This window comes from Salmo salar, chromosome 20, assembly GCF_965601325.2.
Source record: "Salmo salar chromosome 20, fSalSal1, whole genome shotgun sequence".
Classification (NCBI taxonomy): Eukaryota; Metazoa; Chordata; class Actinopteri; order Salmoniformes; family Salmonidae; genus Salmo; species Salmo salar.
In genome coordinates this window covers 6,150,515-6,167,183 of record NC_138310.1, presented here as the reverse complement: position 1 = coordinate 6,167,183, position 16,669 = coordinate 6,150,515, and the positions used below count along the sequence as shown (strand labels likewise).

At 43.7% G+C, this 16,669-nt stretch overlaps 1 protein-coding gene across 4 annotated transcripts in view; it reads left to right on the top strand.

Annotated features, from left to right (window-relative positions):
- LOC106580188 (SH2B adapter protein 3) overlaps window positions 1-16,669 on the top strand; it is a 58,132-nt gene that overhangs the window by 19,626 nt on the left and 21,837 nt on the right. The gene's annotated exons all lie outside the window — the stretch shown is intronic.

Sequence of the window (16,669 nt, the reverse complement as noted above, 5' to 3'; positions counted from 1 at the left end):
AGTGCATCTCCTCATAAACTGCACCAAATTTGCCAGTTCTTGCTGTGAGATGTTACCCCACTCTTCCACCAAGGCACCTGCAAGTACCTGGACGTTTCTGGGGGGAAAGGCTCTAGCCCTCACCCTCCGATCCAACAGGTTCCAGACGTGCTCAATGGGATTGAGATCCGGGCTCTTCGCTGGCCATGGTAGAACAATGACATTCCTATCTTGCAGGAAATCATGCACAGAATGAGTAGTATGGCTGGTGGCATTGTCATGCTGGAGGGTCATGTCAGGATGAGCCTGCAGGAAGGGTACCACATGAGGGAGGAGGATGTCTTCCCTGTAACGCACAGCGTTGAGATTGCCTACAATGACAAGCTCAGTCCGATGATGCTGTGACACACCACCCCAGACCATGACGGACCCTCCACCTCCAAATCAATCCCGCTCCAGAGTACAGGCCTCGGTGTAGCGCTCATTCCTTTGACGATAAACGCGAATCCGACCATCACCCCTGGTGAGACAAAACCGCGACTCGTCAGTGAATAGCACTTTTTGCCAGTCCTGTCTGGTCCTGCGACGGTGGGTTTGTGCTCGTGGGCGACGTTGTTGCCGGTGATGTCTGGTGAGGACCTGCCTTACAACAGGCCTACAAGCCCTCAGTCCAGCCTCTCTCAGCCTATTGCAGACAGGCTGAACACTAATGGAGGGATTGTGCGTTCCTGGTGTAACTCGGGCAGTTGCTGTTGCCATCCTGTAGGCAGGTGTGATGTTCGGATGTACTGATCCTGTGCAGGTGTTGTTACATGTGGTCTGCCACTGCGAGGACGATCAGCTGTCCGTCCTGTCTCCCTGTAGCGCTGTCTTTGGCATCTCACAGTACGGACATTGCAATTTATTGCCCTGGCCATGTCTGCAGTCCTCATGCCTCCTTGTAGCATGCCTAAAGCACATTCATGCAGATGAGCAGGGACCCTGGGCATCTTTCTTTTGGTGTTTTTCAGAGTCAGTAGAAAGGCCTCTTTAGTGTCCTAAGTTTTCATAACTGTGACCTTAATTGTCTACCGTCTGTAAGCTGTTAGTGTCTTAACGACCGTTCCACAGGTGCATGTTCATTAATTGTTTGTTTCATTGAACAAGCATGGGAAACAGTGTTTAAACCCTTTACAATGAAGATCTGAGAAGTTATTTGAATTTTTACGAATTATCTTTGAAAGACAGGTTCCTGAAAAGGGACGTTTCTTTTTTGCTGAGTTTATATTATTTAGTATATGTAAAGACAAGATTAAATCACGAATAATCTAATGGGTGACAATATTAGCCTATCAGTTGTGAAATATATATTGTCACTTGTGAATGATGCCCAGCATAAGAAACAAAGCTTTTTTTTGCGACCTTTTCTAATCATAGTTGCACACCCTATGTAGCTTAGCCCATATGCCTATAGGTTTTGATTCAAATATTATTTAAACAAAAGGGGTCCAAATAACTTATTAAAATGTGAGCTCATTAATCCACTTTACGAGGGGTGTAGAGCCTAAGTGGCATACATACGCAGCGTGTGAGTTTCAAGTTTGTGGAAGATCATTTTCACCATGTAAATGCACCTTTAAACTAAAAGTTTAATTGCATTTGCGGTCACTTTTGACAATGGTGTTTTGCGCTAATGGAACTTTCGTGCTTATAGCCTACTACCATGTGTGCATTGCTGCGCTTATAATGTGAAGAAATAGCCTAATAGTTTTTCAACATTTTAAGCTAAACATTCTGATCTGTTGCGTCAGCCACATTGCGTAAAAAAGTATTTTTGATGCTAGTGGTTGTATTAATTTGGGATCTATGGATCTATCGCATCCCACAACTGTCCCAGACCATGTTTGGAATATTTACAATAGGTTTACCTTTTGTACTATGGGGGATAGTAGATTGACATACAGTGCTTCGAAAGTATTCAGATCCCTGGACTTTTTCCACATTTTATGTTAGTCTTATTCTAAAATTGATTGATGTTTTTCCTCATCAATCTACACAAAATGCCCCATAATGATGAAGGAAAAACAGGTTTAAACTGATACCTTATTTACATAAGAATTCAGGCCCTTTGCTATGAGACTCGAAATTGAGCTCAGGTGCATGCTGTTTCCATTGATCATCTTTGAGATGTTTCTACAACTTCATTGGAGTCCACCTGTGGTAAATTCAATTGATTGGACATGATTTGGAAAGGCACACACCTGTCTATATACAGTTGAAGTCGGAAGTTTACGTACACTTAGGTTGGAGTCATTAAAAGTCGTTTTTCAACCACTCCACAAATTTCTTGTTAACAAACTATTGTTTTGGCAAGTCGGTTAGAACATCTACTTTGTGCATGACACAAGTAATATTTCCAACAATTGTTTACAGACAGATTATTTCACTTATAATTCACTGTATCACTATTATAGTGGGTCCGAAGTTTACATACACTAAGTTGACTTTGCCTTTAAACAGCTTGGAAAATTCCGTAACATGATGTCATGGCTTTAGAAGCTTCTGATAGGCTGTGGATGTATTTCAAGGCCTAGCTTCAAACTCACTGCCTCTTTGCTTGACATCATGGGAAAATCAAAAGAAATCAGCCAAGGCCTAAATGTATTTGGTTAAGGTGTATGTAAACTTCCGACTTCAACTGTGTGTGTGATACATACATACATACATACATACATACATACATACATACATACATACAGCTCCCCCCCCCCGGGGGGGGGAAAGTATTTGATCCCCTGCTGATTTTGTACGTTTGCCCACTGACAAAGAAAGGATCAGTCTATAATTTTAATGGTAGGTTTATTTGAACAGTGAGAGACAGAATAACAACAAAAAAATCCAGAAAAACGCATGTCAGAAATGTTATAAATTGATATGCATTTTAATGAGGGAAATAAGTATTTGACCCCTCTCAATCTGAAAGATTTCTGAATCCCAGGTGTCTTTTATACAGATAACGAGCTGAGATTAGGAGCACACTCTTAAAGGGAGTGCTCCTAATCTGTTTATTAACTGTAAAAAAAAAAGTAAAAAAAAAGACACATGTCCACAGAAGCTATCAATCAATCAGATTCCAAACTCTCCACCATGGCCAAGACCAAAGAGCTCTCCAAGGATGTCAGGGACAAGATTGTAGACCTACACAAGGCTGGAATGGGCTACAAGACCATCGTCAAGCAGCTTGGTGACATTTGGTGCAATTATTCACAAATGGAAGAAACACAAAAGAACTGTCAATATCCCTCGGCCTGGGGCTCCATGCAAGATCTCACCTCGTGGAGTTGCAATGATCATGAGAACGGTGAGGAATCGGCCCAGAACTACACGGGAGGATCTTGTCAATGATCTCAAGGCAGCTGGGACCATAGTCACCAAGAAAACAATTGGTAACACACTACGCCGTGAAGGACTGAAATCCTGCAGCGCCCGCAAGGTCCCCCTGCTCAAGAATACATATACAAGCCCGTCTGAAGTTTGCCAATGAACATCTGAATGACTCGGAGGACAACTGGTGAAAGTGTTGTGGTCAGATGAGACCAAAATGGAGCTCTTTGACATCAACTCAACTCGCTGTGTTTGGAAGAGGAGGAATGCTGCCTATGACCCCAAGAACACCATCTCCACCGTCAAACACATTTACATTTTAGTCATTTAGCAGACGCTCTTATCCAGAGCGACTTACAGTAGTGAATGCATACATTTAATTTCATGCATTTTTCTTTTTTGTACTGGCCCCCCGTGGGAATCGAACCCACAACCCTGGCGTTGCAAACACCATGCTCTACCAACTGAGCCACAGGGAAGACTACGGAGGTGGAAACATTATGCTTTGGGGGTGTTTTTCTGCTAAGGGGACAGGACAACTTCACCGCATCAAAGGGACGATGGATGGGGCCATGTACCGTCAAATCTTGGGTGAAAACCTCCTTCCCTCAGCCAGGGCATTGAAAATGGGTCGTGGATGGGTATTCCAGCATGACAATGACCCAAAACACACGGCCAAGGCAACAAAGGAGTGGCTCAAGAAGAAGCACATTAAGGTCCTGGAGTGGCCTAGCCCGTCTCCAGACCTTAATCCCATAGAAAATCTGCAGAGGGAGCTGAAGGTTCGAGTTGCCAAACGTCAGCCTCGAACCTTACTGCCGGGGAAGATCTGCAAAGAGGAGTGGGACAAATCCCTCCTGAGATGTGTGCAAACCTGGTGGCCAACTACAAGAAACGTCTGACCTCTGTGATTGCCAACAAGGGTTTTGCCACCAAGTACTAAGTCATGTTTTGAAGAGGGGTCAAATACTTATTTCCCTCGTTAAAATGCAAATCATTTTCTAACATTTTTGACCTGCGTTTTTCTGGATAGTTTTGTTATTCTGTCTCTCACTGTTCAAATAAACCTACTATTAAAATGATAGACTGATAATTTCTTTGTAAGTGGGCAAACGTACAAAATCAGCAGGGGATCAAATACTTTTCCGTCTGTCCGCCTGCCTGCCTGCCTGCCTGCCTGCCGCCAAGCACCCCCACAACATGATGCTGCCACCCCTGTGCTTCACGGTCGGGATGGTGTTCTTCGGCTTGCAAGCCTCCCCTTTTTTCCTCCAAACATAACGATGGTCATTATGGCCAAATAGTTCTAGTTTTGTTTCATCAGACCAGAGGACATTTCTCAACAAAGTACGATCTTTGTCCCTATGTGCAGTTGCAAACCGTAGTCTGGCTTTTTTATGGTGGTTTTGGAGCAGTGGCTTCTTCCTTGCCGATGATATAGGACTTGTTTTTACTGTGGATATAGATACTTTTGTACCCTGTGGATATAGATACTTTTGTACCCGTTTCCTCCAGCATCTTCACAAGGTCCTTTTGCTGTTGTTCTGGGATTGATTTGCACTTTCGCACCAAAGTACATTCATCTCTAGGAGACAGAACGCGTCTCCTTCCTGAGCGGTATTACGGCTGCGTGGTCCCATGGTGTTTATACTTGCATACTATTGTTTGTACAGATGAACGTGGTACCTTCAGGCGTTTGTAAATTGCTTCCAAGGATGACCTAGACTTGTGGCTGATTTTCTTTTGATTTTCAAATGATGTCAATTGAAGAGGCACTGAGTTTGAAGGTAGGCCTTGAAATACATCCACAGGTACACCTCCAATTGACTCAAATGATGTCAATTAGCCTATCAGAAGCTTCTAAAGCCATGACATGTTATGGAATTTTCCAAGCTGTGTCAAGGCACAGTCAACTTAGTGTATGTAAACTTCTGATCCACTGGAATTGTGATACAGTGAAATAATCTGTCTGTAAACAATAGTTGGAAAACTTGTCATGCACAAAGTAGATGTCCTAACCGACTTGCCAAAACTATAGTTTGTTAACAACAAATGTGTTGAGTGGTTGAAAAATGAGTTTTAATGACTCCAACCTAAGTGTATGTAAACCTCCGGCTTCAACTGTATATAGAAGTAAAAGTTTTTTTTGTATAAAAAAAACAAAAAACAAAAAAAATATTGTAACATAAAAAAACAAATACCTTATTTACATAAGTATTCAGACCCTTTGCTATGAAATTAAGCTCAGCGTGCATCCTGTTTCCATTGATCATCCTTGAGATGTTTCTACAACTTGATTTAAGTTGACCGTGCATTTCAGAGCAAAAACCAAGCCATGAGGTTGAAGGAATTGTCCGTAGAGCTTTGAGACAGGATTGTGTTGAGGCACAGGTCTGGGGAAGGGTAACCAAACATTTCTGCAGCATTGAATGCCCTCAAGAACACAGTGGCCTCCATTCTTAAATGGAAGAAGTTTGGAACCACCAAGACTCTTCCTAGAGCTGGCCGTCCGGACAAACTCAGCAATCGAGGGGAGAAGGGCCTTGGTCAGGGAGGTGACCAAGAACCCAATGGTCACTCTAACAGAGCTCCAGAGTTCCTCTGTGTATTTTTCTTAACTGCATTGTTGTTTAAGGGCTTGTAAGTATGTTGTATTTCGGCGCATGTGACAAATCAGATTTGATTTAATGAAGTAGCTAATAAAATGTAATTTTCTAACTTTTGCCAAAATGCAATTCACGGGAAAACACCGTTCTAAACAGCGCCCCTCATGCGAGCGGTTCCATATGTGGCAGAGATAAACAAAAATTGCAGTTAGAAATTTAGAGGGGGAATCTAATAGCAACAACCAGGATGAGTTGCTAATATGATTAGGATTGTGCTTTTGGACAACGAAAGAAAGTTGATATTTCGACGGTTGGATTTTGGCTAGGCTAATTTCAAGCCAGGTAAGACATTCCTCGTTATTTGAGGTAAAGTAAAACGTTCAAGTTTCAAACAAGTATACTGCCTCAAACTCACATTGTAGTGGTGGGTGACGCGCTGATTGCCTGTTTACCGTTGACTATAGCCTATGCACTCGAATGGGCTGCGCACTTTTTTTTACAAATTGAGATTGAGAAATAAAAATGACGTATTTTTAATCGTAGCCATGAATACAGTTTTAACACGCAATTGCATTTAGAATGGTTATTTGTTGCGCAATGACTGGGTTTATAAAAGCAGGTTTCACTCCAGTACCAGCTTTTTGAGGAGCTGCTCTTGCGCTGTCTGACAGGTGATAGGCTATCCGCTCCTCAAACTAGACTCAAACTAGACTCTGTATGCTGTGCGCCATGTGATAAAATACGACGACGAACGAAAATACACATGCGTCTGTTTAATTCCACAAAATTATGCAAATCAACCTATAGACCGATAAGCATGACCGGTCAAATGTTTTTCAGCGGCTAACTGATTAACGATTAATGGTCAACCATTAACATCCCTAAACCAAACACCATATTTTCTCTAATGTATAAATCAGAACACCTGCTACAAGCCTACCGCACGCAGACGAATGAAAACCAGCTAAACTGGTTCTCGTGCAGAGTTCATAATCATCCACAGAGATTACTAGACACTGCAGTTTCAGTTTTCATCACTCGGGTCTCAATATCAAACCAACTGTCTTTCTCTTACCAGGTCCTGTTTCTCGAAAACCCTAAGCAATTTTGCAACCTTGAAATTGTAGAATTATGTAGGCAAAACTAATCTATAAATGTAGTTTGCTTGTTCCAGGCAGGCATAAAGGCATTGCCAGTGTATTATCTGCCAAGTAATATGCTTGAATTCATTAAAATGCCGCCATTTTCATTGTATGTGCTATAATAAAAAAAATTGTCCATGCTTAATAAGGAATCATAGGCTAGCCATTGTATGGGAGTTGACACTACGCATATTATTGTGTATGTCCACATGTGAGAGAGAAACCGTTCACACACCAACAGTGACTGTGTGCAAAGGGCAATGTGTGGTTAATTAATGTTGCTTTTAAATGTGCTTAATGAGATGTATGGCTTTCCGCCATTTAACATGCGTCAGTGGCCTCCTTAGTGTAGATTGGCAAGTGTCCTCCGGTGGAAATAGATCAGAATGTAACGTGCCATGTTTCTATCAGAATTGTAGCACAGTAAAATGGTCATGATCATTTTGCACATAACACCCAAGCTGCCATTTTGGTCATGTATGTTGTGTGATTAAAAACTAGGAAAACCTGCTGTCACTGAAATAGTATTTAAATGTCTTTAAGCAGCAGCGGTCAAGTAAACGGTCAATGCTGATGTTGGATGTCAACAAAACGTGTATTTGATTGACCTCTGCTCCTTTAAAAAAAGACATTACATTTTAACACTTACTGTGAGTGGAGGATTTCGTTTTGTTTAGTTAGTCTCACTTTCATGCTAAACCATTTCCCAAAATGGCCAAATCAGTCCATTCTCCGTGCGCTGACCTCGGGACCAAAACGCTGCTCTCTTACCAATAATCGTACTATAGGTCTATACAGTAAATTCGGAAAGTATTCAGACCCCTTGACTTTTTCAACATTTTGTGTGTGCACACTTTTAAGTTTGTGCATGTGTGCGAGCACAGAAGCAAACAGAGATAAGGAGGACTGGTAAAAGTGGGAGACTGAGTGTACACTCCAGACATTTGCTCTCCCTTATCCTTGTACACTGCTGGGCACAGAATGAAACATGTACAGCTCTGCAGTTTTGACCTCTGACCGGGGCTCCTAAAATAACAAGGCCTGGCCCCGGCAAAACAGGCCCAGAGGTGCAGCATCGATAAAGCAGCCTTCGTTGCTTAGTGGTGGTGCGTCTGGCTCTGTCTGTCAGTTGGTCTGTGTACACTGGCCCTGGCTCTGTAAAAAGCTATTCAGGCAGATCAGTCAATCACACGGGGCCACTCATCTTGTGTACAGGTTAAAGACGGTAAACCACACACAGTACCACGTCTCACCCACACAGGGGGGTAGGGCCACACAGCCAAAGAGAGGGGAGGCATAGACAGAGTGATGGGGGAAAGAAAGGGGAAAGGTGATTTAAAAGACAAAATTACCAGAGACTGAGTGAGCAGAGGAAAGGGGTTGCAGAGACAGAGGTAGGCTAGATGAGAGACAAAGCTCCCCTTAGGGGCTTTCCACAGGCAACTCTGCAAGGTCACGTGCACTAGCACTGTGGTTACAGGTCCATCACAGAGCGATGAGCATTGTTGCCCACAACACACACATACATCAGCGAACTAGTGTTGCACGGTATACCAAAACGTCTGTACTTTTTCGATACTAGAACATAAATGGTCTGGTACTAGAATTTGTGTTAATTTCGTTACTTCTGTCAAATGTGTCTCACGGATCCAGACAGTCTATATCAGTGCAGCCGACCCCTTGTTCCTTGTTATAACGCGCACCATGCCTGCTCCACTTACTCATGCTAGCCTGTTGCTCCATTGTTTAGATGGCTCGTTGCGGAAGCTTCCGTAGGCTGGTGTCCTTGAGTAACAAAATAAAAACTATTCGGTTTCACCAAAATATAGTTTCCAGTCAACAGAGGCATATCCCATATCTCTGGGAACGATTTGACATGTTGAATGTGTCCTTCGCTATCAAACAAGCATTTTAAAACCCGTTTCTATCCAGGGTCTCCCATTTTCTGTCTGTAGAAGTGGGAGATTACCTTGTAGCTTACTTTCGCATGACTGGGTGGTCTAGACTGGACTACAATGGCAACCCACAGGCATAAAATGGGCGACCCTGGATAAAAATGTGTTTTAAATGCTTATTTAATAGTGAATATTATTAAATAGTTATTTCATATTTTACTTATTTAATAGTGAATAGTACCTCTGTTGACTGGAAACTTTATTTTGGTGAAACCGAATAGTTTAGATTTCATTGATCAAGGACGCCAGGCTACAGAAGCTTCCGCAACGAGCCATCTGTAAACAATGGCTTATTGCGGGATGAAGCAAGCTCGCCTGCACTGGGAGTTGGGCTGCATCATCATAGCTCCCATCATGTTCTACGTGTTGAGTCAAGATAATCTCCTCTTGTGCACTCTGGACATGTTAGTAGTACCTAACTCTCTAACGATCATCAGTTCTCTAATGGCCTGGTACTCAGGGCTCTATTATCCCTCTAACCACTCTGTCATAAATCCAAATGCAGTTGAAAATCACATCAAAACGGTTAAAACTCACATCAATGTGATTGATCAATTTGAAGAAAGAAGTTCAACATGGTCATTTTGGATGTTGTTTCAAAGCCTAACACAACGAAATGGACAGCGCTTTCTAAGGAGATGATTAATTCAAAACAATATATTAATATTAGAGCTTATGTATACGCTAAAGTGCATTCAGAAAGTATTCAGACCCCTTTACTTTTTCCAGATTTTGTTAGTTTACAGCCTAATTTTAGAATTGATAAATTGTTTTTTCCCCCTCATCAATCTACACATAATATCCCATAATAACAAAGCAAAAACAGTTTTTATTTTTGCAAATTTATTAAAAGTAAAAAACTGAAATCATATTTACATATGTATTCAGACTCTTTACTCAGTACTTTGTCTGAATGCACTGTATATGCATAGGCCTATATGAATCCAAGCCCAAAAAAGCATAATTAAAATGATTGTCCCGTTATACAAAACATAGCCTACCGCATATTACACACGGCAGAAAAACATTCTTCTTTTTTTTTTGGCACAGTTAGCCTACAATTATAGTGAATTTGTATTTGCTTTTTGAATAGCATAGTAACATAGTTAATAGGCTGACATATTAGCTTTAGCTACAGAATATCTTACCACCATGTATTTCCATCTCCTCCCCTCCTTTCCTTTTTCCAGTGCACAGAGAGAGGGGCTTTCAACAGTTGAAATATGTTTAGTTGTGAAAACATGTTACTTTTGATGTTCCCGAACAGACTTCACTTGCCCAAACACTTGTGGCTGCAGGAACAGGGTTGGAGAGCCCATGGCATACAGAGGTTGGAAGGAATGTCACATATCGGAATAACCAGAGTAGCCTACCCAACATGAGTGAAAAATAACATGCAGTAAAGTGGTCTCCAGTCGCTATTCGAGTGCATATTAAATCAAAACACACGGATCCTCTACCAAATCAAACCCACCCCAACCCCTTCCCATGCTCTAACAGAGCACCAACCCAAAACCAGACTTAAATGAGGCATGATATACAATGAGCAATATTATCAAATAGTACAAAAAATATATATTATTCAAGAAGTTTAAAAAAGGATACAAATTCTAATTTGGGTTGGTATATGGAGTTGTGAAATTAGCTGGGTCCATGTCTTCTACAAAGGATAGGATGGAGTAGCGTATTTTCTCTAGCTTGAGATGTTGTATAACTTCCTTTTCCAATGGTTAAAAGTAGGAAGAAACCATCCTTCCACTTAAATAGCTAGAAGAGTAGTAAATGCCAGCATGTTGCCCATAGAACTGTTTAACCTCTCTTGGGTAGCGGGCAGTATTTTCACGTCCGGATGAAAAGCGTGTACAAGGTAAACTGCCTGTTACTCAGGCCCAGAAGCTAGGATATGCATATAATTGGTAGATTTGGATAGAAAACACAAGTTTCTAAAACTGTTAAAATGATGTCTGTGAGTATAACAGAACTGATATGGCAGGCGAAACTCCGAGGACAAACCATCCGAAAAAAAAAAGAATTCAGCCTTCCACTGTTCCAATGGCTTTCATGTTTATTATGAGGCGAAGTCCTCCCAGATTGCAGTTCCTAGGGCTTCCACTAGATGTCAACAGTCTTTAGAAAGAGTTTCAGGCTGGTTTTTGGATAAATTAGCTAGAAGTTGTAGTTTTTCTAAGTGGCTCTCATTTTGGCTGTATTGTTTCCATGCGCGTGGGTGAAAGCACGTTTTTTGTTATTTATCTCCGGTAATGAACATGCTATTCTCCATCTTAAATTTTATCGTTTATTTACGTATTAGGGTACCTGAGGTTTGATTTATAAACGTTGTTTGGATAAGTTTATTGGTAACGTTTGTGATTCATCTTGTATGCATTTTGAAGGAGGGAAACCGGTGGATTATTGAATTTAGCGTGCCAGCTAAACTGAGTTTTTACGGATATAAAGAAGGACTTTATCGAACAAAAGGACCATTTGTGATGTAACTGGGACCTTTTGGAGTGCCAACAGAAGAAGATCTTCAAAGGTAAGGCATTTATTATATCGCTATTTCTGACTTTCGTGTCGCACCTGCCTGGTTGAAAAATGTGTTTCATGTTTTTGTATGCGGGGCGCTGTCCTCAGATAATCGCATGGTGTGCTTTAGCCGTAAAGTCATTTTGAAATCTGACACAGCGGCTGGATTAACAGGAAGTTAAGCTTTATTTTGATGTATGACACTTGTATTTTCATGAATGTTAAATATTTATATTTTAGTCATTTGAAATTCGCGCTCTGCAATTTCACCGGATGTTGGCCAGGTGGGACGCTACCATCCCACCTGCCCATAAGAAGTTAAAGGGGCCTCCTGTGGTGCCACACTGAATAATGCAATAAAGGCAGAACGTTCTATAGGTCTCTCCAGTATCTTAGAAAAGGTCTCAAATTGAAATCCAGAAATCTGTCATTTTTGGGCATGTTCAAAACATGCAATAAAGTAGAAGGAGCCTGCTTTCACTTACTCCCGATCCTCCCCTCTGGCATTCGACGTCACCGGTTTACCAACCATAATCACGCGTTCATGGCATCAGACATTACGCACACCTGCGGTTAATCATGAGGCACACCTGGACATTACCTCACTCATTACCTCTCCTTTATATGGCACTCCATTAGGTTCATTCCCAGGCAGTATTGCTTCTGTGTTTCATGTCAAGATGCTACTCCAATGTTGTATCGTTCCATATTCGTTGTTTTATTAAACTTACCACCTGCTTCTCAACTCCCAGCGTCTATGTTACAGAATGCTGCCTCTACAAATGGAAGCAGCAGGAAATCAGAACATCTCCCAGATGGTTGACGAACAGGGATACTTACTTCGTCAACGTCACAACCAGGTGGCGCAACTGGGGAAGGCTATGGAAGAGGTTCTTTGCAGTGTTCCATGTCTCGAACATACCCAAGGCTTTGACTTCAACTAGCAGAGTATACTCCACCACCAGTCGATCCAGCAAACCAGCCCATTCAACAACCCGCTCAGGTCAGCGACACCCATATGTCCCTTCCAGATGAATATGACGGCACCCCATCTAAATGCCGTGGCTTCCTACTACAGTGCTGCCTCGCACCAGATGGAATCCCCATCCGCCGAGAGGTCCAAGGTTGCCACGGTTGTTTCTCTGCTGATTGGGCGGGCGTTGGAATGGACCATGGCCGTTTGGGAGACAGGACAGGAGGAGCTGGATTCATATGAGGTGTTCATGGCTATCTTTGATCATCCACCGGAGGGCAGAGGGGGGGGTGAGCGCCTACTACAACTATGGCAGTGGACCAGATGGCTGCCAAGTACGTGCTCACCTTCCAGACAGTGCAGGATACAGGGATGGAATGAGGCGGCGCTTCCTACGCTATTCAGAGGACTGCGCAAGGAGGTCCAGACAGAACTGGCCTGTCAAAACGACAACCTCTCCTTTGATGCACTCATCGCAATGGCCATCCGTCTGGATAACCTACTTCACGAGCGTCGGTACTCTCATCGCTTCTCTCCCTCCCTCAGTGAACACTTTGGATCAGAGCCTGAACCCATAGAGGTAGGGGTCACACGCTTCCCCGCGGCGGCGCAATGCAGATGGATAAAGCTGGGGCTCTGTCTCTATTGTGGTCAAGGAGGGCTCCAGCAGTGTCCGGTACGTCCCAACTCGGGATCCACGAGAGCAGAGGGACGGTTACGTCGTCTTCCACCTCCTAGGGCAGGTGTGAGTATCCCCTCTTCATCACTTTCTGCCAAACCCTTTTTGGTGTCGATCACACTAGTTGACTGTCCCTCATGTACTGTTTCTACAGCATTAGTGGGTTCCAGTGCCGCAGGGACCTTTATTGACCAAACCCATCCTCTCTTACATCACCTCATACCCGCTCTCATCTCCTTTCCCGGTTCAAGCCCTCGATAATTGGCCACTAGGTTCCGGGACCATCACACACATCACCAAACCACTCGCCCTCACCGTGGAGTCCATCCATCAGGAGAACATTCCTTTCATCACCAGTGCACTAGCCCACAAGATCATCCTCGGCCTCCCTTGGCTTCAACACCATAATCCCACCATCTCATGGGTTGAGGATGAAAATCACAGACTGGGCACCAGAATGCCGGAGGACCTTCTTGCTCATCCCCTGTGGTTCCATGTCAGTTTGAGTCCTGTGGTTACCCTTCAGTCCAACATCCCAGAGGTATACCAGGACCTGCGGGAGGTATTTTCCAAAACCCGCGCCACCTGTCTCCTTCCTCATCGCCCCTGGGACTGTGCCATCGACCTGCTTGCAGGCTCTGCGCCCCCTGCGCAGATGCATCCAACCTCTGTCGTAGGCTAAAACCAAGGCCATGGAGTACATCCATGATGCACTCCAACAATGATTCATCTGCACGTCCACTTCTGGGTCTGCAGGCTTCTTCTTCATGACCAAGAAGGATGAAGTGTTACACCTATGTATTGACTACAGAGGACTCAATCATATCACCACCAAGTACCGTTACCCTCTCCCGTCGGTGACGGCAGCCATCGGACAGCTCATCTGGGCCCGTCATCCGCATCTGGGAGGGGGATGAATGGAAGACAGCTTTTAGCATGATGTCTGGTCACTATAAGTACTTGGTGATGCCATTTGACTTAGCCAATGCTCTGTCAGTGTTCCAGGCATTCGTCAACAAGGTGTTCCCGGGACATTCTCAGACTCCAGGTGGTTGTGTATATTGATGACATCCTGGTCTACTCGGCTACCTTGGAGGATCACATCGCTCACATCGCTCCTGGAATGCCTCCTGGCTAGCCAACTGTTTGTCAAGACAGAGAAGTCCCAGTTTCATCTGGAGGCTGTCTCCTTCCTAGGCTACCAAATCAGCCCGCAAGGGGTGAAGATGGAGGTCAAGAAGGTAGATGCAGTCAGGTCATGGCCAGCCACCTACTGCCGTTTCATCAGGAACTTTATCTCCATCCTCTCACCTCTCTCCTCAAGGGTGGTCCCTGTAGGTTGGTGTGGAGTCCATCAGCTGACGAGGCCTTCTGCCTACTGAAGGGACATTTCACCTCCACCCCATTGTTGAAACGCACAGATCCCATGATACCCTTTGTGGTGGAGGTGGATGCTTCAGAGGTGGGAGTGGGGGCAGTTCTGTCTGAACGACAAGGTAATCCACAAAAAATTGTATCCGTGTGCGGATTACTCTTAAGAATCTGTCCCCTGCCGAGAGGAATTACGACATTGGTGATCGAGAGCTCTTGGTGAAGTTGACATTAGAGAAGTGGAGACACTGGCTTGAGGACGTCAAGGACCCATCCGTCATCCTCACTGACCATCGGAACCTGGAGTACATATGGACAGCGAGGAGGCTGAATCCGCGCCAAGCAAGGTGGGCCCTTTTCGTTACGAGATTTGACTTCACACTGACCTATCGCCCAGGTTCAAAGAACACCAACGCCGATGCCTTGTCCTGTCTCTACGACTCGGGAGAGGGTCCTGTCCTGAATGCACCCATATCTCCGAGAAGTACTGGTGGCCTATCTTGGCGCAGGATGTTATTCACGACGTCAACTCCTGCTCCGTATGTGCTCCAACCAACCCGGCACGCTCCAGCAGGGAAACTCCTTCCCATGCCTCAGCATCATTGGCCTCATCTATCCATTGACTTTGTCACTGATCTCCCCTCCTTTGACGGTTTCACCACCATTTTTGGTGGTTGTGGATAGATTTTCTAAATCCTGTCGTTTCATCCCTCTCTCTGCTCTCCCTACTGCTCTTCAGGTTGCTGAGATATTGTTCCAGCAGGTCTTCCAGCATTATGGCCTTCCAGTGGACATCGTCTCCGACTGTGGCCCTCAATTCACATCACGGTATGGAGAGCCTTTATGGGGAAGCTCGGGGTCATGATCCGCCTCACTTCTGGGTATAGGCCTCAGTCTAACGGACAGGTGGAGAAGATGAACCAGGAGCTGGGGAGGTTCCTGAGGAGTCACTGCCAGGACCGGCAGGGTAATACATACAGGAGTCGTTGAGAGGGGGGGAGAATGATCCGAAATGACTATAGCTTGGTAATCACACTCAGTAATAAGTGGCAGAAATCTATTGTCTAGGAAAAAGTAATCTATACATGAGAAGGTCTTATGAACTGGCGAGGAAAAAATAATACTCCCTAGTTATGGGATTGCGGAAACGCCAAGCATCAGATATGCCGTATGTCTTAAAGGGTTAATTTGTGGATGCTGTGTTTGATGAAGATGATACCTTAGGAGAGCTACGATCCAGATTGGGCGACAGTGCACAATTCATATCACCACCTAGTATTAGGGGGTGTGTGTGTGTGTGTGTGTGTGTGTGTGTGTGTGTGTGTGTGTGTGTGTGTGTGTGTGTGTGTGTGCCATATTTGGTAATCGAGAAAATACATTTGTGACAAATTAACTGTTATCCTAATTTGGTGCATAAATGTTAGCTAAGATAACAGGTGTATTATACAGTCTTCCTACTACAATAATGAAACGGCCTGCTGAGTCTGCCTCACCATTCGAAATGTCAAGTGTAATGTTTTTACTAATTAAAATGGCTGCTCCTCTAGTTTTAGAATGAAAATTGGAATGATTGACCGATCCACCCTCCTGTTAAAAGAGAGTGGTCGAAAGTGCAGAGATGTTTCCTGAAGAAAGATGATATCTACTTTAAGGTGATATAAATGAGAAAGAACCCTTTTACGTTTCACTAGGTGACTTTTTTTAAAGATTTAACGTTCCAGATAGCAAAAGTGTCCCTCATGAGATTAGGCCTGGCCATGTAAAGTCAGGTGGGGAAAGGATAGATGCCAGATTACAAGAACTGATCCTTTAAAAATGTTTCCAAAAATGGCAACAACAAAAAAATAAGTTGAAGAAGAATAAAAAAACAAACAAACAATACTCTGAAGCCTGGTATGAAAAAGAAAACCCACCCTGGTCTCCTTATAGAACAAGGTAACCACTAATCCCCACGCAAACGATATCCACACATGCTATGCTTGTAGTGGGGAACACTAAACCTAAAGAGTAGAGAGCCCTGCTGAAATGGTGAAGGATTTTAAAGAAGTTGCGCATAATAAATAAATAAATAAATA